The following is a 24,590-nucleotide window of genomic DNA, read 5'->3' as shown; positions in this document are numbered from 1 at the left end:
CCCATTAACATTGTTTCTTATATTTTCTACTGATTTGAGGGTCTAAAGGTGTGACCACTTTTCAAAACTGATGCACCACTGATGTGAAAGCAGTGCTTGACACCAAGACATTATATGGTATAGTGGACGGATAGGCTATTTTTATCCTTCAGCTTTTCAGAACTCTTGGGTGAATACTGTCTTGTTTTGGTAACTTGCTACTGTTTGCTTTGGTTTGACCAAAGCTACCTCTGAGGCTTTATGAGATGAAAAAGATGAAAGCTTCCCTTGGCTTCTCCAATGACAGCAGATGCAAAAAACTTTTAAGTTTTTTTGTTATTTTCTTGGAGTGTTTCTTTCCTATCTTGGTTATATGTTAGCCCAGTGGATTCTCTAGCGGGCTTCGTGTACCAGGCATTTGTGAGAGGACTTTTTATTACTTTGCCCCTTTATGAACATAGCTTTTGTTTGCAGTTCTACTTGCTAGTTCTTTTTGTCTGGTTTATCCCCCTCCTGATGAAAAATATTCTTACTGATAGTCTCCCCAGCCTGTGGTTTACCTGTGATTGGTTTAAATATATTTAATATATTTAATTTGCAGTATCTGTGAGTCATGGTATAGTCAAGGCAAATATGACATGGACAATCCTGAATATAATTTGTTGGATGTTGAAATAGTCCATAATCTAGTTAAAATGCAGCAGTGTTGCCCTATGTGCTTCACTGTTAACTTTGGAGTTGTTTGATAAATACGGTTTATATGCTTTTACAGCCTCTTTTTTTTTTTTTCTTGCAAACAAACCATTCACCTTACCAAGTTGTGCAAGTGGCATGGAAATTTATTTTGAATGCCACTGATTTATTTAAGAATGACACAAAGTATATGACTGTGTCCTTCAGTTATAATTCCCCATCAATTGTAAATTGATGCATTTGTTCAAATATACAGTATAAAACAGTATTATAATCAAGCTGTAGTTATCATGGGAATCATAACTTTTCTTTTTCTTGGCTTCCTATGTGAAAAGCTGTACTGTAGTGTATTATTTAATTGTTTAGTACTGAGGTCTCTCTGTTTCATCATAGTATGTGACATGCTACAGTACCACTCTGTGTAAAAACCTTTGGTGCTTGAAGCAGTGGTGGAACAGTAGGAGTTTATTCATGTCTTCACATATAGATATGCAAGTACCATATTTAGAAAAACATTTGCACAAATAATAACCACTTAGTACTGTTTTTTTTTATTTTGAGAATTGTGTTGCTTTGCTTAGCTGAGAAGTACTTGGGAAGTAGCAAGTCTGTACATCTAAAGTCATAGGCACGGAATGTATTTCATTTGATAATTTGTTAGAGAAGAGGCTACTCCAAGAGTTACATGGACTTTCAAAGTAGTCTGTAATATGCATTCATGCAGTATTGCACCAGCATCAACTCTTATTTTGTGGAGTTTTTACACTTCAGCAAGGGAAAAAATGTCTGCTGTGTAAAGATCGTGAAATACTTGAGACCCCATAGTCGTGAAAGCAGGCAAACTCATAAAGAGGGAGCAGTTGCATTTTCAAAATGGGTGCTCTGAAAGGTGGTAAGTATGAGTTCATAATGCTTAGAAATAAACAGAATTTTTACAAAATTCTTTTGTTTTTTTCCTACCAAGAATGCAGGTGTCACAAAAGGCTTGTGCCCATTCCAGTTGTTGAGGAGTCACGGTTGTGCTTTGATAAGTGAATTTTTAAACTTTCTCATTAAACCTACTTCAGCGTCTAGATAATGTGCTGTATGTACAAGATAAGCTCTTCACTTGTTTTATTGTCATCTTAAAATAAGTTAAATTGCAATCAACGTGCTTACAGGTAGATTTGTTGAGGGTAACAGGGAAAGAACCTGTATAGAAGTACGGGTTTTTGGTTTAAGAAAGAGCTTCAAGGAATTCTAGGATGGGGTCGTTTCTTAGTTCAAATAATAGTAAAACAGCTAGAGTAAAGTGGAAGGGTGGTTTTCTGTCTGCAAAGTACAGGTTGGTAACAGAACTTGAAGTAACAAAGGTTGAAACTAATCCAGCCTAGACACAATCAAAAGCAGTGTGTTGTGAGACGGTAAATTCTCTTAGGTGGTCTTTAATGAGGGATGCTCTTGCCATTTTTTATACCCCTTCCTGAACTGACGCGTTTTGAATTTCTCTGAAGTAACATTCAGAGGGAGAAATCTGGAAGTTGTTGGTTTGAAAGCTGCATAGTTGTGCATTAGTACAATGTGTCTCTGCTATTGGAAGATCACAAGCTATCAGTCACTTAGTGCCCCAGTTTAAAGGGAATAGGGGCTTTTATAGGCTGATTTATTAGAATACGTTGCTTATAGGCTTGTTTAAAAGTGTCGCTAGCAAATTTGATATGAAAAAACAGCTTGAAGACAGTCGGAGAATATTTTGTTATGGTCTATGAATAGCTGATAAAACAAAACGAGGTGCTATAATGCTGTCGTTCCCTCCCTTAACTCCTTGTCCCCTATCCCCCCATGCGCGTGGGATTTTAAATGTGCACTGGGAGGGGGAAGTAGGTTTTAATCTAGTAGCATGAGCAAAGCTATGGATTACAGGTATCTGCTTCTGTTTCTGTGATCCTCATCAAAGGCATATCTTACTTTTGTTCCCCCCTGTCCCCCAGCAATATGGCAACATCTTTTGGGACTGGCAACAGGCTTTTAAAAGGCTGTGCTCCATCAAGTACGTTCTTAACAAAGACCTCCAAGTAGCTGGGTGCTGTACCACAAATGACAATTGCTCGTTAAATTGTAACTTTGAATTGCTGAAAATCAAGACAACTGTGTATTAGGTTTACTTACATTAAACTATGTCAGAAGCTCAGTGTTTTCAGTTTGAAATACGCAAAAAGATACCAAACTGAAAGGCAGGACAGCCTTTCTGGAGGCCAAAGGAGTCTTATGGGTGTGTTTGGTGTTGATGATTTAATGATCTTGTTAGTATTATCTTATTTTTAATTGAAAAGGCATGTGTGTTGATTAATAGTATGAAATGAAATCATGTGCTTTGGGTTGCACATACCTCTTTTAGAGGATTTATGGAGCAGTTATGCCCTAGCAGAATAGAGTCCCAGCATAGTGTTTGTTGTAGGATAAATCAAAACTGACTCTTTGACAGTAAGTTGTCAGTGTTCCTTGCTTTTTCAAAGGCTTGGATACATATTTGTTCCTTCTGGTCTACCCTGAAGTTTAATAGGGCGTTAGGGCTCATCCTGAGTTAACTACAACAGCAAGCTCTTGGAAATTTTGTGGAAAGTACTTTAAAGTGTTCATAAAGACAAACTATCCTGCTGTGGTTCTGATGCCACCTTTTCCCCCTGTGTGATTATTGATCTGAGTCAGACAGGCATGTGATTGGAGCGTGAGTAGATTTACATTTGCCCATCACTCAGCCTCATTTTCTTATTAATGAGGTAGATAAGGATAAGTGCAAGGAAATAAATTATTTGTTTCTATTTAAGCACAGTTTTTGCATGGTTAAGAATGGTGCTGTTTCTTTCCTCTCTTCTTCCCCTTTTACACTTCTATGTCTACAAAATAAATAGTCAAACTACCAGTTATATGGTTTTAGCTGGAAGAGTGGGAGAATAATCCAGACATTTAATGTATCAGGTATAAAAGGAAGATGCTTATCTGAATATTCAGGTAGATACTACTGTAATACAAGGAAGATGTAAATTTGGGGTAACTTCTGAAAAGCATGCAACTGCAAGGAAAATGAGCAACAAACAGTATTGCCCACTCTTGCTTTTTTGAGTGGTCACACAAGTTGGAGCGTTAAGGTGAAGGATCTGGATAGCTTCAGATTATGGGAATGTAATTTAAGACAGTAGTCTTAGTCACCTGGCTTGGAAGGAAAAATACAACTTCTGTGTTTAAATGGATGCATATTTAGAATTGGTAACACTGTTGACACCAACGTTACAAACGCTTTGCATTTTTATAGACTGAAGTCCCATCCATCATCTGTAGCCTCTCCCAAAAATGAAGAGATAAGGATTCTGTTAGCATAGTCTGTCTTGTGATAAATCTGATTGTATCTAGCTATTCTTCTGGTCATGGACCATCATTTGCCCAATGTGATTACAAAGCGGTTGTGCATTAACTGATAGAATCCATAATATGTTTAAATACATGTACAACTGGCATTTTCTGTGTTAACAAGTCCAAACTTTATATTGGGTTTCCTTTGGTCTTGTAATACCTCTTTAAAATCTTTGTGAAATTAGTAACTTGATCTTGTGTGTAACTAACACATCCATAAAATGATCTGTGAAGGAAAGGCCATTTGTTGGTTTGTTTTTTTTTGGAGATGAACAATATTTAAAATTGTATCTGTTGTGCATCTTAGTTGAAGTCAAGACATTTCTGTAACGTGAAATGTCATTCACTGGAATTAAACTGATTTGATACTCGGGCTTCTGTTTTAAGATACAGGTATTTTCAATGGTGGAAAGTTAAAAATGATACCTTGAAATATGTCTTGAGTCAGCAGCTAAGTCAAGTTCTGGTTTTGAAACCTGATAGATCCCAGCCTCTGGTGTTCCTTCAAATAAAACTTGTCTTTTGCTCAGAGATTGAACATTTGGAGTTAGTCATAGATGTGAGCTTTGTGAAGTTGTGAAAATGAGGCTCGGGTTACAGAGCCAGAAATCACTCTTTTAGAAGTTTAATTTGTTCGTTCAAGAGATTTGGCATAGTCAGGGGTAGAAACCTGTTCTCTAGAATGGCGTTCACTTTCCCTGTATCCATGTGTATAATTCATTTTTTGTTGGCTAGCTAACTGACCGCAGCAAAGTGATTATGTGAGGTAAAGCAGAAAAATTACAAAAGAAAAATTGTCCTCTTGCACTAATTTTTGTATATTAATTACAGGTTATTCTTCATTTATGACCTTGGAAATCCACATTTCCTACTAGAGAACTAATAAGTCTTCAGCAGATAAAATATCTGTCTCTTGTCTGTAGTAAGAATATCCTATGATGTAGATATTTGCTGTAAGCTTTAGAATCGGATTTTTGTCGGTCTGTATATTTTTTAATATTTGTTGAGTATAATTATGATTCAGTTGATGATGGCTGCATAATTGCACTTGATAGACTGAGTGGATCCACTACATATAACTTTAGGTAAAAGATCATCTATGTGATGATGCTAAGTGATAGACACTGGTTATTTTCCTTCAGCAATAATGTTGCAATTCAGTGACATCACAGTTGGTATTCCTTTAAAAACACTTCTAAATTGTTGGAGAAGCATTCTGTGTGATAGCTCTTGTATTCAGTGAGTTCTTAGATGTTTCTGAAAGATTTATAGTGAAGTCCAAAGCATTTCAAGGCCAAGTATAGCAGTCTTGTCAGATACAGCTTTACAGCCTAGTGACTTATAATGAGAGTAGAATGTAATTAGAAATTGTCCGTGTCTTTACTGAGTACTGATGAAAACTATGGCTCAAAGGTTAATTCAAATAATAATTAATATTGGTTTCTGTCAGAACAGGGTGGTAATGAAATCTTTGCTGTACTGTGACTCTGATTTTAAGAAGTGGGTGCATAAGACATAGGGGCTACAGTTTACCTTTTCTGATTATATTCAGTTATCTTACAGTCAGCATGGTAGCTTGATAAAGCATAATTTGAGGGCAATTTAAACATACTTGGAAATATTACAACCTACAGTGAAAATCATCTAACATGTTGCATCTGTTTAAGGAGATAGATTCATAGCTAGATTGCTTAAAGTAGACGGATTTACTACAAATGATCCTAAGATTTTTTTTGTTGTTGTTGTTAATAACTGAGCAATACCATGTGTTGGTGGAAAGTATTCTTAATAAGATTTGCTAGCATGAGAAATGTGGGATGTTACATTGATGTTTGTTTAAATTGGACTAGTTTCAACGAAAGCGATAGACCAGGTTTTGCTGGCAACCAAAACAAATTCTGTTCAGTTTCTTTTCCTGAGTTGAAATTTTGTATTGGAAAAAAATAAATGCTGTTAGCTTTTGCTTCAGCTAAAACAATAATTTTTCAGTTTCAAGTAGTCAGTGAATTACCAGACCTGTTATTTTGAGAGGCTTTTCGTGAATACTTTGTTGTCTTCTGATTTTTCTTGTACTTGCTCTGGTCCTGTTCTTAAAACCTGCCCACTGAAAAAAGCTTCTCCAGAAAGTTAGAGCTATAGCTTGGTTTGTGGGTCCAAACAATTCTGCACAACGTGCCTTTCTCAAACCTTTCCTTTCTATTTGATCTGCTTGTCTTAAATGTTAACTGGACTGCCTCCCACAATTTTAAACTTGCTCCAATTTTGAGGCTGTTTCCTCTATTGCCAAAAAGGAAACTTAAATGCCTCTAAATTAGATCTGACAAATATCAAGTATTTTAATTCTTATGCTTGTGAAAGCGATCAGAAGACCAGGGCTTTTTTCGCGTTTTTTTCACTCATCTTGAGCTTTCCATACCAATAGCTTCGATCCTTGGGAAGCAAGGAAGAGTCCGCACTCAAGATCGGACCTCTCAGGAGCAGAGGCACCCAATAGGAAATGAGCTACATGGCAGAGCAGGAGTTGAGAAATGGGGTGTGCAAGTGAGGGGTGTTTTGAAACAGTTGAGATGGGAAGCATTATGTTGATTTCTCAGAGCTATTCCTGCTGTTCTTGCTTCTTTCTTCGTATGTTTTCTCAGAAGCCTGAATGAGAGTCTGTGCTATACTGAAATTTCCACTAGATAAGGTAGAAGAAAAAAAACAACCCCAAATTTGAACAGCCAGCAGCACTGAGGAAAAGCTCACTATGGAAGTTACATGCTTAATTTTTCTCTTCCTTGTTTTATTGTAAGCAAAGAAATACTGGCTTAGGAACTGAGCTGCACTTCAGAATCTTATGGACATGTCTGAAAATACGGGGTTTGAAAACTTTAGTTAACAAACTTGATCTGGTAGTATCTAAATGAAATGAAAATTAAATCCAAAATAAAATCATAGACATTTTCAAAAGCTAACAAAAGAAAAAATCTAAGGGATGTCTGAAATCTTTCTTGGTGAATTAAAGTTGTATGCTTAGGCTTAATGATTTAGTTCTTTAAGAGAATCCATTGCCTGGAGAGTTGGTTCCACTTCTGTAGATCTGCTGTAGTGGCAGTGGAAAAGAAGTCTTTCTAAATCTGAAATACTGTGAGATTTACTGAAATGTAAACTCCCAAAACAAAACCGCTTCACTTGTAGCAAGACCTAAATGTGCCAAAATTTGTGCTAGTACTTAAAGGTGTCAGAGTACAAACGTGAATAGATAGAAATTTAAAGGGAGATGCTTTGCTGAACATCCCCAAAACATTTTTTGTTTCTGTATATTCCTCCAAACAGCAATTTGAACCACCCATTAGGTCATTTTCCTAGTCCCTTTCCACGGCAGGCCTACATACTAACTTGGAGGTATCAGTTAAGACTACCCTTAGTTAACTAGAGATGCATGCACTGATGTAAATACTCCATCTTCAAATAGCAATGAGACCACGGGGCGGGGGGTGGTGGTGGGGTGGGGAGGATGGGCACTGCAGTTCATCTTTTTTTAATGGTATAAGTGGCAAAGTTGCTTGGGTTAGGTCGGCTTGAAACATGCCGTAGACTGCCCTGTAGCTTGCTTTCTCCAACCACTAGAAATTCGTTGCGAAGGGAATCTTCCAGAGGATTGTATCTGTGCTGTGGAATAAACAGTTGTCGTGTGAAACCGATGTGAGCCTTAGTTTTACTCTGCCTCCACTAAAATACACTTTTACGGTAGTTTGTGCAGGATCAGCACAGAGGAGTACAAAGAGGGAGCTTTTCAGTACAAAGGCTGCCTGTTTGGCCTGCCCAAACCACCGTGAATGTGTTTAAAGGGGACTTTTATTACCATGGAAACTCTCAGACAGCAAGGAATTTGTCCTGCCATATCTAGAAAATAGTCTGTAATGGTCAGCTCTTGGAACAAAAGTGTTTCAAATAGTGGGATATATTTAAAAATTCTTGTGGTGAATATGTTTTTTAAAAAAGAATATGTAAAACTTAATCTTATGTTAATGGACTTTTAGTACTGGGATTTGGAGAAGTCTGCAAGTGAGTACAATGTGAGCAGGGAAAGCGTTATGAGAAATCTAAGAAAGTTTTACCTCTTTGTGTCTAGAAGGCTTCCTAGGTGTTGAATGGATGCAGATGAAATATCCTCCCTTCAAGTAGCATGTTTATCCCTCACAGCCATTCATTGAGGGACTGTGCGTGTGCTTGGCTTGAACTGCTGGAGGCACTCCTCTGAGCACCATGAATTAATTGCTTTTGGAATTCTTAACTAAAACCTGTTCTTTTGACTCTCTTGACAAATATCTTTAGTATTCACAAATGGCCTTTATTTTCCTAAATCACACTGAGATATAACATTTCTTGTCTAAAAGAAATTCTAGCGCCAGATCACAGAATATTTGCACATCCTTCACTAGAGTAGTACGTTGGTATGAAATAACTGCAAGTCGGCAGTCTTCCCTTCCTGCCAGCAGGAGTAGCTAGCGGTAACTGCAAGATTTTGTATGCTTTGTGTAGTATTCGGTGTTGATTTGATTGTGTGTTTGATCAGTTAGATGCAAAATATTTTTTCACGTATTTGATCAAATGAGAATTTCTTTTTTGTTTTTCCTCTGGAAGTCATACCAGCAGGCACTGGTTTCTCATGCTCTTTCTATACAGCAAATCTCTGGCTTGTTTTAAGGCTGTGCTTTTCAGGTTAAGGTGTTGAGCCACCTGGCCATGGCCTGAAGGCAGTTGGAATGAGTGGTACAGTAATAAACTGATCCAATGGGTTGTGCTGCTTGAAATCAGCTGTACCATTCTTGTTTCTTCCCTTGTGCTGTCACTGCTGTTCAGCTGCCCCTGTGGTGGTGATCTGATGGCAACTGATGTTTAGATCAGCTTACCTCTAGTGTCAGGGTGTACCTGAACATTTTCTTGAGATGTTGAGTTTAAACAGTAGAACAAAAGCATCTTGTTTGTGGTTAGGAACAGGAATAACTAATGAGGAAAAATTGTCATGAAAACTTTCTGCTGTGCTGTCAATTTTGCACTTGCTCACAGCTGCTGAAAATCGATGTTCAAAGTCTAATTCTACATGGCAGGCTGGGTAAAGAACAGTTATATATATATAATATAATGGAGTATTTCTGTGAGCCTTTTCCAAGCATTGAATGACCTTGTTTGCGTTATCTGGGTTAACACTGTAATCTGCTGCTCTCGTATGAGGACTTCCGTCTTACGCGTTGATCAGTTTAGTTTCTTGTCTCCTGTCTTGAGGAGCCAAAAGGATTGCAGAAGGTAGTTCCAACCAGGATTAAAAGAAACAAACAAGAACAAAACCCTACGCCTGCTTTTCTTGTACCTCTGCTTAGTGGCTCTGTTTCCCTCACAGGGCTTGGTCCATTTCCCTTATCTGGGAACTGCGGGTAGGCTGCCGTCCAAACTGTGCCAGGGGGTGGGCATCTTAATCACGGAGAGTCGGTTGTATTTCCAAAAGTGTAGAAACTCCTGTTAGATGTATTTCCCTAATAGTTAACTAAGTTGAGGAAGGAAATACTGGTGACATCATGTATGACTTAATATGGTTATTAACTGCGCAGGTGTTGTAAAGCTGTGAGTCTGAACAGTGGTGGATAATTGTACCATATGTCAGGTTTTTCTTCAGTTTTTATTCTTTCTCATTTACCATGTTTGTTTTTTCTTTAAAATTGTATTTCCGTGGTGCTTTGGTTCTGTAATATCTCTTTCTTAAAAAAGGAGGAGGGGGGAAAGAAAGCATCCCTCAAACCTTGACTTGTTTTGATCTTAATTCATCCGCTGTTTCCTTACTCGTTTCTCCAGTATGCATATGTAATTTTGTTTCTGTCCTCACCATTCCAGTTCTAGGCTCTCTCAAGCCAGCAGTTCTTCATCTGCTGTGCTTTTCATGAAGACGAATGCCCAGCTTGCCCTTTTCTGCTACCTCCTGCTCTTCTGAGGAGCTCTCACCCAGTGCTTGCAGGTCTGTGCTGCATGGCTCAGTGTTGCTGTCTTGATGAGAAGTCTGGGAAGCACTAAATCATCCGGCCACGTACTGCTTCCTTCAACTTTCTCCCCAGCAGATCTGTGGGCTGAGTTTGCAGTACAGTGTGATGGCTGCACGCAGCTTTAAAGCTCAGGAGCAGGGATGGGCTTTCTGCCCCCACCCCACCCCCTCGCCCCATGTCGGCGCAGACATTTCCCTGCTCTCCAGCTGCTCTGGTTTCCATCTGTTACAGGCCCTTCTGGTGTGACTGTTTCCTCATCTGCCGAGCTGAGTAAACTGCTGAAGGACCAGACGCTGGGCTGACCCGGGGAATCAGGGGGTTGTGGTTTTGTAGAAAATGGCTCACGTGCTTATTTTCTTTTTCTCTCAGAAACTTGGCATGCAAGACATGCACTTCTGATATCTTGAAAAACTTCATTAGGTGAATTTTAATTTATTTGTGATGAGCATGTTTACTCATCTTAGTTGCGTATGCGATGTTGTAGACCTACCCTACATGGCAGCTGCCCCTCGCCCTGGGAGGAGTGCCATGCTTCGATCTGTGATGGGCTTGGCAATGATGTACAGCGATGCTAAATGTTAACTTACAGCAGACAGTGAGAGAAATAGCTGAAGCCTTATCTTTGAAGACAAAAATTTGCAGCTAGTAAGAAGTAGCAGGGAGCCAAGGGAAGTGTTAAGAAACCTTGGAGTGGCCATTGCTGTCTTGGCCCAGGAACTGTGGAACTTTACCCTGTGAGGTGTCTTCTCTTTTGGCAGGCAGATGCCTGCTGCCCATCTTCAGACTGCTATTCTAGGCTGCTCTTGTCTTTAGCACTTCTTCCATCCTGCAGTCGCTTAGATTATCCCTTTCACAGACTGCCGGGCTGTTGCTCTCTCTTGAGTGATACTAGTAAGTTACCAACAGCAGCAGAGATGGTGGCAATGCAGGCATGCAACTGAGAAGTATCCCTGCAAAGTAAAATAGGTGAACAACGAAATGCCCACTTTATATCTGAAGAATTGTAACCAATTTGACTTGCCGGTGGGCAGAAGCCCTGCAAAATTTCATTAATTACTCCTGCTGAAGCATATGATATTGTCAGGCTGAGGTCTCTTACTAGTCAAGTTGTCCCAGTGAGTGAGTAGCTTCCCTTTCTTCTTCCTTTTGGAAGTACTAATTTTTTGCTTTAAAATCTGTTTAGACACTGTCAGATTGGTTTGGATTTCAAAATTGTACGTGTAAATGAGAAACATACCTACCATCCGCTTTCGTAATTGAACAAAGCTTTTGTTTCTTGAACCTGACTACTACTCAGCATGTGGGAGAAGTGCGCTCTCACAACTGGGGCTGTTTTTTGAGGACTTCTGTGATCTCACTGAAGGGTTTTAGTATCAGTTCATCACTTGTGTTATGGTTGTGTTTTGATGATAGTCACTTAGGAGATGGGTGTTAGGCAACCAGTTGAAATTTTCTGTAAAGTGATTTATATTTTTTTTAAGTGGTTCATACATTAAACTTGAAATCCCAGAGCACATTAAAAGTGCTAATGCTCATTCTCCTGAAAGCAAGGTTTCTATGTATTTCTCAAATTAGCCCCCCTCTCTCCTCAGATCCCAGCTAATATGGTATATGTAACTTAACCACCAATTTCTAACTGGGGATCATGCATTTATTAGCTTGATGTTGGCAGAAATTGATAATGGAGAAAAAAATATTGTAATAGAGTTGCTGATAGGAGCAATTGTGTTTGCCTTTTGGGACAATAGATGTAATGCATTATCAGAGATGTAATATGCTTCTGGATGGTTTTCTATGCAAGTGCATGACTGTCAGTACAGCTGCCACACATTTTTATGTGCAGAGTGAGAAGAGAGGCTCCATGCCCACGGGATGTGTAGCCTTTTTGAAGAACATGGAGTGAATGAAACTGTGACCAAGAAGGAGAGGACTCCATGAAACAGGAGTGGTTATATTGATGGATAACAGTTGTGCGACTCAGCATCACCAGTTGTGTGCTCAGTTGTGAGCAGCTGTTATGTTGTTAATAGTTAAGCAGTTCAGCTGAGCAATGAGAAAGGGTGTGGAGATGTCAGGTAAGAGGCTCTGCTGTGTTTTGGAAAGAAGCTTCCCTACCCTGTCTTCTGCACTTGGAGTATTACTAGGGAAGATGTGAGGTCAGGATCAAGCAGAATCCAGCTTGTGATTTCTGCAGTTTGGGAACAACAGAGTGGAGTGTCTGCTGATGGGTTAAAGAGTTAGGCTATTTAGTATGCTAGTCTATCTAGCTGCAAGGCTTTCAGGTTAAGTAGCTACTGTATTGTGCAGCAGAAATGGGAAATTAATTTAAATGGGTGAATTAGCAGTTGTCTGGGTTTGAATTTGGTTGAAGCTGCAGATGCCTCGGTCAAAAAGAAGTAGGGGAGACTGGACAGTCTCCTGGCTCCAGTGAAATGTGAAGTTTGTGGTAAGCACTGAAATCTCCAGTCTAGTTCTCAAAACTGTGAAAAGATTTCAGTGTGTTCTGTAGCCACATTTCATTTGTATCGGTTATTATAAAAGGTGTTACATCTTTTGTGAAATAACAGATGGACACTGCTTTTCCAACAAAGTGTAAATGATTGGACTATATTGCTATCATAGGTTTGAAATAGAGGCGCTACATAGATTTCTATCTTGTAGATGTTCCTTGCATCACTGCCTTGTTGATGTATACTTCCTCCCTCCGTGCCTCTCAAATGAAACTGTCTTTAAACTTGTTTTAGTTGGCTCTGGCCCTGGAAAAGGCAGCTTTTAGGGTACTGTTCTGGACCTTACCTGTAAAGTAACTTTTCCTTCAATGCAGTTAATTCATTCAGTGTTTGAGAAGGTGTGAGAATTTTGTCCCTGTTGTGGAGAAGACATAAGGAATGGGTGTAAGACACAAAAAATTAACTGTACGTTCTCAGGTAAAGTAGTATGTTGTGGCCATTTCAATAATCTCAAATTCCCAGATTATCAGCAAGGGCTATTTGTGGACCAGGCTGATAGCATGGAGCTGACTCTCCTGGTTTAAATGAACTAAAATCAATTACACATTTAATGTAGACAGAAAAAGTAATTTAGTAGAGCATCTTGATGTTGTGAAAAAATTTAGTAATCCCTCCTGTATGTGATGCTGCTTACAATCTTAAGATCCTTAAAGGATAGGGGAAATTTTCCTTTTAAGCAGACAGACGTTGAAGTGGTTTTGTTGGGTTTTCTTGGTGTTTTTTTCTTTTTTTTCATTCCACCCAATGCTTCCATTACCATTTAATAAAAATATTATAGATATATAGAAATTCCTTGTTTCATAGCATCTTCCATACCTTCTAAAGAAAATCTGTTTTATATGGAGGTATCAGGAAGAGTTACTAGAGCACGTACACCATGTAGCATTTAATGTTACCAATACTTAACTGCTGCTTCTATAAATGCAGATGACTAAAAATGTAGGTATTGAATAATCAGAAGAATAAGTCTGATGCCATTTATGGTTTTGTATAACTATAGATATTCTCTTTTTTGATAAGAGGCTGTCAATATTGTCAAGTCTGAGGCTTAGAATTTGTTCAATAAAACCTTCACTTAGCCTGCCCCTAGAAATTTACTTTATGAGCAGCCACACGTCAAAGACACAAATGCAGTCTTCCTCAGAGAAAAAAAAAGACAGACAAAAAAAATTATCTTTATTTTAAATAAATACTTCTAGGTTTTGGTAGCAGCAGCTTTTGAGTAAGTTCAGAGTGCAGCCTGTGCTGTAACCCAAGCTTGCCATGAAAGGCATGACTGACTAGTGAGGGGTACATTTGAAAGGGAAGGTGGCAGGTGGCTTACCTGGATGCTCAGAAGCTGGCTGGAACTGCCAACAACCCTGATGGAAAATCTGGTTGACAGCTGTTGCTGTTGCTACTGTCTTGCAGACATCTCTTGATTAAGCTCTTCCCAATATCTTTTGCTTAATTTTTCTCTTGTGGTTTTTGAGTAATTGCAGAGCTGTACAGAATATATTGGATGCTACGGAGATACGATGCGTGCAGTTGGCGTTAAGTCCTTCTGTTAGCATCCATTATGCTGAGAAGTGACCTGGGTTTGAGGGAAGTCTGAATGAAAGAACCTCCTTATCAGTTTTTATAAAGACCAGGTGGTAGAAGGTCAGTCTTACCAAGTTACATCTTCATGTATTTTAGAGTGGTAAGATGCTGAAGCTTCTCAAATAGATTCCCACCCCCCGAAATATCTTTTTCTCATCCAAGCTTGTCACACCAGTACACAGTGTCCAGGGGGACCTGATTCTGATGACTGGCTGTTACTGAGGTGTTTCATTGCTTGCTTTGCTTTGAAGCTGCAGTCTCAGTTGAGGACATAACCTGTACTATTCTGAAGTGATCTTTTTTCTTGCTTTTATTTCAAGACTAAGTGCAGGGATCACTGTTGTCTGAAAACACAGAGGTACATGGATTTCAGGTGCTGAGCGGGGTAGGAAAGGAAGAGTCATACTCCTACGTGTTTGAGGGTTTTGGATGATGCTTTATGATCAGATACAGTAAATTCAAAGGTGCTGTAAAAACTTGGTCGGGAAAGCCCACTGTGGAGGTTTTATTAGTGGCAGCAGGCAGTTCATCATGCCTTTTCAAGTACTTCTAAGTACTTCTACTTTCATAACTACTTTTATATAGTATATGTAATTGGGGGGACAAAGAGCTAGATTTTATTGCTTTGCAAGCATCATTAATTAAAGTTACTTGAGTCTAAGCTGTAAGTCCAAATAATACTTGCTTACACAGCATAAGCATTTCATCTGCCACTAATTCCTGTGACTCCTAAATCAATTGATCTCTAGCAGAGCCTCATCCATGCTTTCTCCTTAGCTGTGCACTGTATTCTTGGGTTCAGGTGATGTAAGTCTGTGCTATAATAATGCCACTTACTGTATGCTTAAGTAAAGCAAAACATAGTATAAGAGTTCATGCTTTTAGTCTTTTGATAGCTGTTTTATTCTGAGTGAGGGTTTCTTTGCAGAGGTAAAACAAATTGGAAATGTTTAGCACTGGAACGTCATAGTTCTTTGTACCTGTTCCAGTTTCTCTCTCTACGTAGTTAGTAAGCAAAGGAATATACTTTTAGCTATTTGAGTTTGTTCACCTTTGACCAGCAGGTTTTTGACCCTTGATAGAATAAAGATTTTCCTAGCAGTGCTTCTGCATAGAACTGTAGCATAGATAATACACTAGCTGTTGTAGGTGTTGTTCTGACAACTGGACTCTGAATAGTAAGTGAAATAGCTCCAAACTTGGCTGGTTACACAAAACTGTATGGTAGCAGTCTTCACACAGTACTTAAGAGTCCTGAATTCTGTTGTTCTGGGAACTTTGCTCCTTAAGTTTTTTTGCTTGGTGTTTGGATTTTTTTTATGAGCCATTTTATGGGTCAGAGTTTCACTTTTCCAGGTATTTACAAATACAATATAAAGAAATTGCTAGTCCAACGAAGTTTGCCATCTGAACTCGAAAAAATGTTATAAAAATAAAACTTCCTGTTTCTCACACTTGTAAAATAGTACTCTAGTTGCGTTTCTTACTTAAAAAAAGTAACAAGCACCCCCCACCCACAAAAAACCCCCTCTACACTAAATTTTAATCTCACAGCTTTCTAGTGAATAGAAATAAATTTTTGATTTTTTTTGAGAGGAGGGCAATGTTGGGAATGTGTCTGGTTGGTTGGTTGGTTTGTTTATGTAAAAGGATTTGGAAACTTCTGGTCCTCTGTAGATGCTGCAGCAAGATTTGTAAGTTGAAAGGTAAATTTAAACGGAATGTGAATCATTAGGAACAGTGAAGATAGTGCTTTCTATTGTAAAATTAAGTAGAGCTCTGCTTTTTGAGAGGAGGTGGAGCTACCTACCGTGAAATGGAACCAATTTCCAAGTTTGTTTTCAGATGAGTAAAAATTTCCTTTCACATCTTATCCATGAACACAGCACTGCTCTTGCACGTTCATCATCAGTCTCTGAAAAGCTTGCAGGGAACTGAAGGTAGCTCAAGGAGTTTCCTGTTGGGTAAAAAAGATTTTGTGGTAGATGAATGTCAGCGGCTCCTACTGCTTGCAGTAGCTTGAATGACTGTGGCTCTGGGTACTGGGTCAATAATTATCTTTGACTTGGAAACTACTTCCAGTTTCTTCGAAATCTTGATGAGAAGGGGAGTGAGATGCGTTGTTCTAAAACTTCAGATGACAATTTTTTCCCTGGAAGGCTTTGTCTGTCTGAGCATAACTACACTGGAGTCATTTTAAGAGTGCATATAAATTAAGCAGCACACTTGAAAACACCCTGTTTAGTTTTCTTCTTCACTGAGAAGAAACTGGAGACCTACTGAACTTTTTCACAAGAAAATTTGATTCTCTTTCTGTTGAATGTCCCCTGCTTTCATAGAGGAAAAGCATTCTAGCTCAGTCCTACCTAGAAAGAAAAGGCACACCGCACAGGTTGCCTGATAAGGGTTGCACTCATCTGACAGTTCCCGTTCCAATGTATAATTCTTGGCACTATTGCTGATACTGTGTAGGCACCTTTTTTCCATGTCTAGTGAACTTGAATACACAGCTTGTTTACTCTTTAATATCTTGGTCTTACACACTGGGAGCTGTTGAGAGCACCAAACTTTTCTTCTATGGCATTCTCTGCTGTAAAGAACATCTTGGTATAGTCATGTATGTTGTGGTCTAAATAAGCACTGATTATCACTGTGAGCCATTTAACATAACATTATGTTAAAAACCAAAAAAATCAAGCTTCATTGGTACATGCAAGAGTCCGCTTCAATTCCACAGACTAAGAATGAACCACCTTTTTTTTGCATTCTGCTTCCTCAAAGAAACAGTAGGACGTTCAAGATGTATATCTTATTTTTGTTAAAAAAAAAAACCCTTGTCATTTAAGTAGTCCAATAAATAGCTGTGGAAGCTCTTTTGGGTATCTGTCCTGTATCTCAGCTGTCTCCCATATTCTGTGGGCTATTATCAGACCTACTTAATGGTTCAGGCAGTGAATGAAGGTTCCTGAAATCCATTCACTCCATATACTGCATTGTGCCCTGCAGTGTACCACCTTTCTCCACACCCTCCCTCCCCGGCCCTCTTTTCTTTGTTGTGGACTTTAACTTAGGGAAATAATTTAACACTTCTTTTAAATAGTCCGTTGTGTATCATAAAATAAATAATTGGTCTGGTACTACAGGCCTTTTTTGTAACAAAGTTGAGATTTGTGGAATACAGTAGATCATGTGTGATTTCATTTAAAATACTTTATGACACATAGATGTTATTTTTTTTCTAAAAAAGGTAATTTGTAGTCCTTTCCCAAGGTAATGTGTAATTTTTCTTTTCTTTGCTGAAAGGTTCAAGACCATATGCTTAAGTGTATTGGGCAAAAATTATCATCAATACTGGAAGCTGAATAAGGGTTTGAGTTCAGATGTAGGATGATTCATCTTGCCACATATGAAGAGCGTAAGGGAGAACTACCATTTTGCTCCACAGTCCTGAAGTATGTTCCCTTTAGTTCTGTGAAAACTCTGGCTTTTCACTTTGAATATATAAGGTGTATTTATCTTCACAGAAATGAGTGTGGATATGTGGTTCCTGTACAAGTGCAGACTGTGATCTACCAGTATTTATGAAGAACACATGTACAGGAAAATTACTTTTAAGTACAAGTCATAAATTGAAATGATTATAGAATATACGTGGACAAATATACCATGTGTGGTATTGGTAGACTGTAATTTCATCAAGTGGTTTTTCAGACTTCATAAACTATGAATGAAACATGATTGTATTGGCCTTATAACGGGTAAAGTAAAATATAGGGTCTGGCTACTTTAAAGCGCTTATAATTCTATAGCTGGAAATAGCCTTTTGGGATACGATTAAGTTTTAAAACCTGCCTGTGATTAAAAAAATACATTTCACTGGAAATCACATGTTCGGCGGCGCTGGGAAACACTCGAGTACCCACGTCGTGGCAGCGCGGCGGGCGCAGGCCGCGGGGCTCCCTGCGGGGGGGACAGTCCCCGCTCCCCCGGGCCGGCCGCCTCCCGCCCCCGCCGCTTGCGGCCGCGCTGGGCTTTGTTTCCCGCGGGGTGCGCCGGGGCGGGGGTGCGGCCCGCCGCGCTGCCGGGCCCGCTGGCCTGAGGCGGCCCTGCGCCAGCCCGCCCGCTCGCTGCGGCGACCTCTGCCCTCCGGTATCCTGTGACACTCGGCCCGGCTTTGTGCTCAAGTTTATCCGTGATGGATACGTTTCCCTCCCAATCGCATATGCCGGGAGCCCGGCGGAGCGAACAGATAAATTATTTTCAGCTGCGGGCCTGGCAGGCCTGGGCTGGGGGAGGAGGGCGGGAGCGGGGCCCCTCTGCACCGCAGCCAGCCGGACGGGGTGCAGCCTCCCCTTCCCCCTGGAATATGAAAAGGGATGACTCCCGGCCTCTCAGATCCTTTTAAAATGCAAAAGAATGTAGGAAATTGCCAGATCAGTTGGTTAATCAGTGACAACTGCAGTAGGTGCACAAAAAGCACGGCCCTTAACAAGAGTAATCAGTTGCGAGGGGTGTTTTTTTCAGTGCCTCAGCGGGTCGCCGCTGGCCCCACCTCTTGAATCCCCGGGCCGGTTTAGTGTCAGCTTCGTAAGAGAAGGTAATTGCTGGGAGATCTCGTAGTGACTGATGGCAGCAATGTGAGTCTTCTCCCTGACACCGCCACCTCCCCCCGGCTCTGCCTGGGCGTGCTGCTGGCGGGGCCTGGGGCCGGCTGCTGGCTCCCCAGAACAACCCGTGTCCCCTCAGTGGGCCATACTGCTGGCGGGGCCTGGGGCCAGCTGCTGGTCCCCCGGAACCACAACCCGTGTCTCCTCGGCGGGCAGCGCTGCTGGTGGCCAGAGCTCACTGGGGTCACGTTAGATGGGTCGCCGTTCCCGTTTTAGACAGTTATTTGCAAGGTAACACTGTTATCAAATATTTTAAAGAGTATTCCTGAAATATTTTTCCGACTGTGGTTGTTTCTCTTGCTTATCTAGGACTATTTTTAGATAAAACGCCTCCTTGCATCTGTATTTTAAACTTACGTTGGGAGAGAGGGTGGTCATATGACCAAAAAAGGCCACTTAAAATTCCAGGCAGCGTAGCACTAAAACTTAAGTGTTTCTGGCTTAGGCTTGTTCCCTCTCCTCCCAACTCATGTTTGTAATGTACTTAAATGTAAAAAAAAATTTCTCTGGTTACCTCATTAAAAACTTCTAAATACATACTTGTAATAAATAGCTATAAACTTTCCACTTTTTCTGTTGGACTGGAAAGACATGCTGAGGCTTCTTATTTAGCGTTATAGGTGCTGACTTAAAATTAGCAGTGCCCCATGTTAAGAAAAACAGTACCCAGCTGGTACGGCGAATGCAGAAGTCATTTGCAGTGGGAGCATATGATGTAACAACGAGGCTTGGTAGGTTTGCTTCAGAGACTCCTACATGATGCTGTTGTGGTCTCGTGTCAGAGCTTCTGTGAACTTGAATGACGTAGGATATTGTTTCCAAATGTGTGGCACAGGCTGAACTCTAGCTGGTCATTCCTGCATCAGCTGCTTGACAGCAACAAGCTGCCAAATATTCGAAGGCTGTTGTGCCCTCAGTTGCCTCTGTAAAAGCCTGTTCTTTGCCAAAGGACATCATGCATTAAGGAAATAAAATACAGTCTGGCTTCTGCTTGACTATTGTATGGGAAGTTTAGGAGTTCATGGATTTCTTGCCCAAAAGATGTTACTAAATAACATTCAAGGCATTTAGCTCACTGCACATAACGCAAAAACTGTGACTTTTGAGGAAAGGCACGTGACGTTTTTGCTCCCACTCCCCTTCCTCAATTCTTAGTCTAACAAGAGAGATTGACTGCCTTAAATTTGCCACTGCACACTTCTGTAAGGATATGTTTCTGTGAAGAACTAACTGATTTTTACTAAGATAGGTGTGAAATTGAACTTTTCAGAAATGCTTATACCGTGTTTGCTGACTCTTCCCACTGAAGGCAGAATATTCCTGACGTGCAGGAGGTTATTCTTTTCATCCTTACAAGTCCTGTCTCTCCTGGGGCAGCGGGGAACAAGAGTCCTGCCATCCTTTGATCTGATACAAACTATATGGACTTAATTTTTAACACAGCTGTACTGTGTGAAGCATATACCAGGAAAGCATTCTATATGAAGGGGGGGAAAAAGCATCTTTAAGTGTTCAGATAACCAAGTTTCTTTGCAAGCTATGGTCAGAAATCACGTTGTGATTGCTTTACAGATCTGCTGTTACATTTTGGCAAATCTATATGCAGGAGGAATGTACCATGCATGAAGAGTTGTCTGTGACAGCAATGAGAACTAAGCATTAAAACACACAAGAGACTAGGCATGCTTCCCACGGACGAGGTCAGGCACTTGCATAACTGTCCTGGCATCAGCAGTGCTGTTCGCTCAGTAGGTAAATAAGCTGAAAGGTAGAAGTCTCATCAGCGATCTTCCCCGATTTGAACGTTTTGGCATGACTTTTCCTGTGTTGTCAGGGTGTTACAAGCGTTTATGAAGTTTTTGGTGGATGTTTTCCTCCAACTTTGTTCATAAAATAAGAATGTGACTTTAATTGCTGTCATTTGTGTCATCTACTTCCATGTGGCAAATGCTTAAATTACTACCCCTAACAGCCAGCAGGAGCTTAGCAGTTTTGAAAAGCAGTTTAAATACGCAATGTTTAAATGCAGATTTAGTAGCCTAATGTTTAATCCTACATTTTGAGGCTCCCGTCTCAAAATAACCTTTGGCATGGCTTTGGTTTTTAACATGAGAGGTCTTTTTAGCCTAATTCTTCAAAATAGCATGGTATTTGCAGGGTTTATTGTATTGGTTTGTAGGTGCATAGTTCCTTTACCTGAGTAACTGTTTTGTTTGTGTTTGTCAAGTACTTTTGCGTGACACATCTCACTTCAAAGCTTGAAGCAGTTGATATTAGCTGCCATCTCATGTTCTGTTTATTTAGTTTACTTGCTGCATGGCCGTTGAGAAATGCTGCTAAATTTCTTGTATCTAACGATTGATAGTTGATTCAAGGAACCTGTTCATTTACAAGAAGTTCTTCTGAACGGCAGAATGTGAGGATGGTGTTGTGGAGGGCATGTGCTGCCCTTGCTGCTTCCTGGTCTTGACTGCCTGGTTCTGCTGCTTTGGGAGCAAGACTAATAAACTTCAAGTTTTAGTGTTTGCAGCCTGAGATCAGATTATGCGTATGCAGCAGCCAGTTTAGTTCCACTCATAAAAGTGGGAAGCTGCCCAAGGCTACTGAGTCCACATAGCTCTGAAATATTAAGTTGAGCAGTCGTTAACTACTACTTAATTTGAGATCTAGTTATTTAGGACTAGAATGTTGCAGACTGGAGTAAATTTAAGCTTTGTCTGTTAAGGTAACAGGGTTGTTAAACAATTGGCTGTGTCTGGGTAGTTGGAATCATACCATTGCTTTGAACAGAAATAGGTTGTCTAGGCAGTCTTAAATAATAAATTAAAAAAAACCCCGAAGATGCTGCTTTCTTTGTGTGGGGGATTTCTTTTGGGGTTGGGGGGAGGGGGGGTTGACCAACCTTGAGGATTTATGCAGAGAAAATACATCACTTGTAATGAAAGAAGGAAAGATATGATTGCAACTTAAAGCTGTGACTCTCATGACTTGCTTAAATATCTGGAAGAAATCTATCCTGTTAGTGTAGAAGATTGTGAGCTTATTAGGTAAATCCAGTATCGACTGTTTTCTTATCAAAACGTTGGTTAATTTATTTTGATCAGGCTGTAACTGCTGCTGTCTTTCGTTCTTTAACATGTACTGTTGTCCTTGTATCACATCAGAGGTGTGACTTTTATTTGGGGAAGTAGAAGGTTTGGCAAGAGCACAACAGACTGTAAAGGGCCATGGTCATTAAATTTAAGGCCAAACTTAAATCTAAACAAAGACTACTACAATTTTGAGATATCTTCGCAAACACATTCTCATGCTGTGTTTCAAACCTAATAGCTTTAGGTTTAACATCTCAAACCTGGAATCGATGCACATTTAGATAAAAATTCAGAACTAAAATCATAAATAGTGGCAAACTGTGGTTTTGCTCTTAATTTAGATGACAGATTTGTTTGTGTACAGACTATCATAAACTTAGAAGTTACTTTTCTTTTAAAAGTGTATGTGCTTGGGAAGCCTGTTGAATGCTAAGACCATAGCACGTCTCCTTCATTGTAAGGGACAGTCCCTAGCCCAAACCTGCAATTGGGGATGGAGTCAGCTGGGCAGAAATAAGGTGTGTTTAATTAAACAAAACCTTTACCCTATTTTGTTTTGGTTTTCTGGATATAGTAGAAGGTTGTAACTACTGTTAGATTATGTTGATTCTTGCCAGTGGCCAGTTCTGGCCTGAATTTTATTGGAAGCCTGTCAGCTGAAAAACAGTAAACGAAGCAGTAAGATTCAAATGTGTGCTGGATGCTTGTAACCTTGTTTCTGGAGATGCTGTCTTAGCTTGTCTATAACAGATAGCAAAGATAATTCTTTTATGTAGACTCAAGATATTTTTATTGCAAAGTTTCATTAGTGCTTGAGAAGAGTAGAGCATACTTGTCTTCAAAAATGGTTATTTTAGTAGGCATGACTTACATAATAAAATGAGTGAAAATTCTTACCTGTTCATAATTCTGTGGCTGTAAATAGGTTTTCTGACTGGTGGCATTCTCTCCTTGGCTCAAGTTTGACATTGCCCAGATTATGTCAGTGGTTGGGAGGTAACAGTATCTGTGCAGTATGCTTTTTAGCATTTTCAAGCAAAGAGACACTTCTGTTAGATGGAGACTCTCAGTGCACACTGATTTCCAGCTTTGCCAGTTTCTGATGGCAGTGTGCATCAACAGAGGTAGCCGTGTCTGAAATCCTCCAGCAATCTTAAATCACTGTGGGCATCTTCACCACAACAGTGTGGTCTGCTCTGGAGCAGTCTTAATACCAAAAGCTTGCTTTGGTGAAGAAGGCTCCTTCTTGCCTTGTTGGAACTTCCTTATACTGTGTTTTAATAAACTGATTGAGGTGGAAAATATTACAGATGGCTTCTGCTTAATAAAGAAAACTAAATCAAAATAAATAGATAACAGAGATATGTAGATGGCTTATAGGAATTTACCCCCAAGTGATTTAGAAATACAAGTGTTAATATCCCAGCTGAGCGCTAAAGAGATTTAAGAGTGTGATTTTAAAGGTGACATTCAAATGCTATTTTAAGAGGAGTGATAAATGCTTGTGCTTTTCCTCTTGCCCTCTGCTTCATACTGTAGAAGGTCCTCCTGACAATGGCTACAAGAAGTGTAATGAATGTGCTGATATTTACCCCCTAAAACTTGTCTGGGACAAATCACCTTCAATTGAAATAGTCCGGCCTGGCATTTTGCATCCAAAGTGACTGAAAGCATCCCTTCTCGACAGCAGAATGCGAGATGTGAATGTACAGACTTGTAAATCTTTTCTTTGATCACTGGTGAAGGGCAAGTTGGTGTCTGCAAGTACAGTTGCTACTGAATCACAACAAAGATGCAAACCCAGTTGTTTTTATTTGCTACATGGATGGGCTTCCTTGACTATTGTCTTAAAAGTTTATTTTGAGATACAAGACATAGCATTTAAAATTCTGATCTTAAGTAGAAAAGATAGCGTTAGACTAGTTTTGTTCATAATAAGCAGATCCAAACAAAATCTTTGGAGTTGTTGTGGGGAGAGGATATGGGATGCATTTCGGAAATACCAGTCTTTCCTGTGAAAAACCTAAATGGGGAAATTTTCTGAATCTGCACTATTACTATGTGTTGCTTTTTTCTTTTTTCCAAGTCCAAGTGTGTATGTTATTAGGTTAGCATTTTGTGAAATTCTTTTGCCATTACTAATTCTCCTGAGTGAGTTTTCAGGATTATAATTCTGGAGAGGGCAGAACTTCAGTGTGGTCTAATAAAGTGCTGTAGTTGCAGTTAGTAGCATGATTGTCTGAGGATGAGTAATGAACTCCAGTGATAGTGTTCCTGTTATCATCAGGAGAGAAATTAGGTTATGGAATGAGAAACCTACCCTATCATAGAATGAAGCTTTTGAATTTAATTTTTTTACACAAAATGAGCATATAATTTTGCTTAAATGGGAAGAATTATCATGTCTTTCAGTTTATAACTTCATTAAAATTAACATAACCTGTGTGTTTAAAAAAAAAAATTTTTTTTTTCTTTCCTTCCTAAATGCTAAGTCTTGGAATTTGGTATGTTTTAGAGGGTCATCTCTGTGTGCGTTTGAAAAATCAGTTGTCTGTATAACTAACTTCAGTCTGTTGTAGGACTTGGTGCTTCTGCTTGCTCATCTGATTACGCAGCTCAAGGGAATAAGGTTAAGGACATGCTGTTGGTAACTAGAGCGTT

At 39.7% G+C, this 24,590-nt stretch overlaps 1 protein-coding gene across 10 annotated transcripts in view; it reads left to right on the top strand.

Annotated features, from left to right (window-relative positions):
- CHD7 (chromodomain helicase DNA binding protein 7) overlaps nt 1-24,590 on the top strand; it is a 134,069-nt gene that overhangs the window by 19,955 nt on the left and 89,524 nt on the right. The window lies entirely within an intron of this gene.

Source organism: Falco punctatus (assembly GCF_963210335.1).
Source record: "Falco punctatus genome assembly, chromosome: 3".
NCBI lineage: Eukaryota > Metazoa > Chordata > Aves > Falconiformes > Falconidae > Falco > Falco punctatus.
This window is presented reverse-complemented; position numbering and strand designations above follow the sequence as displayed.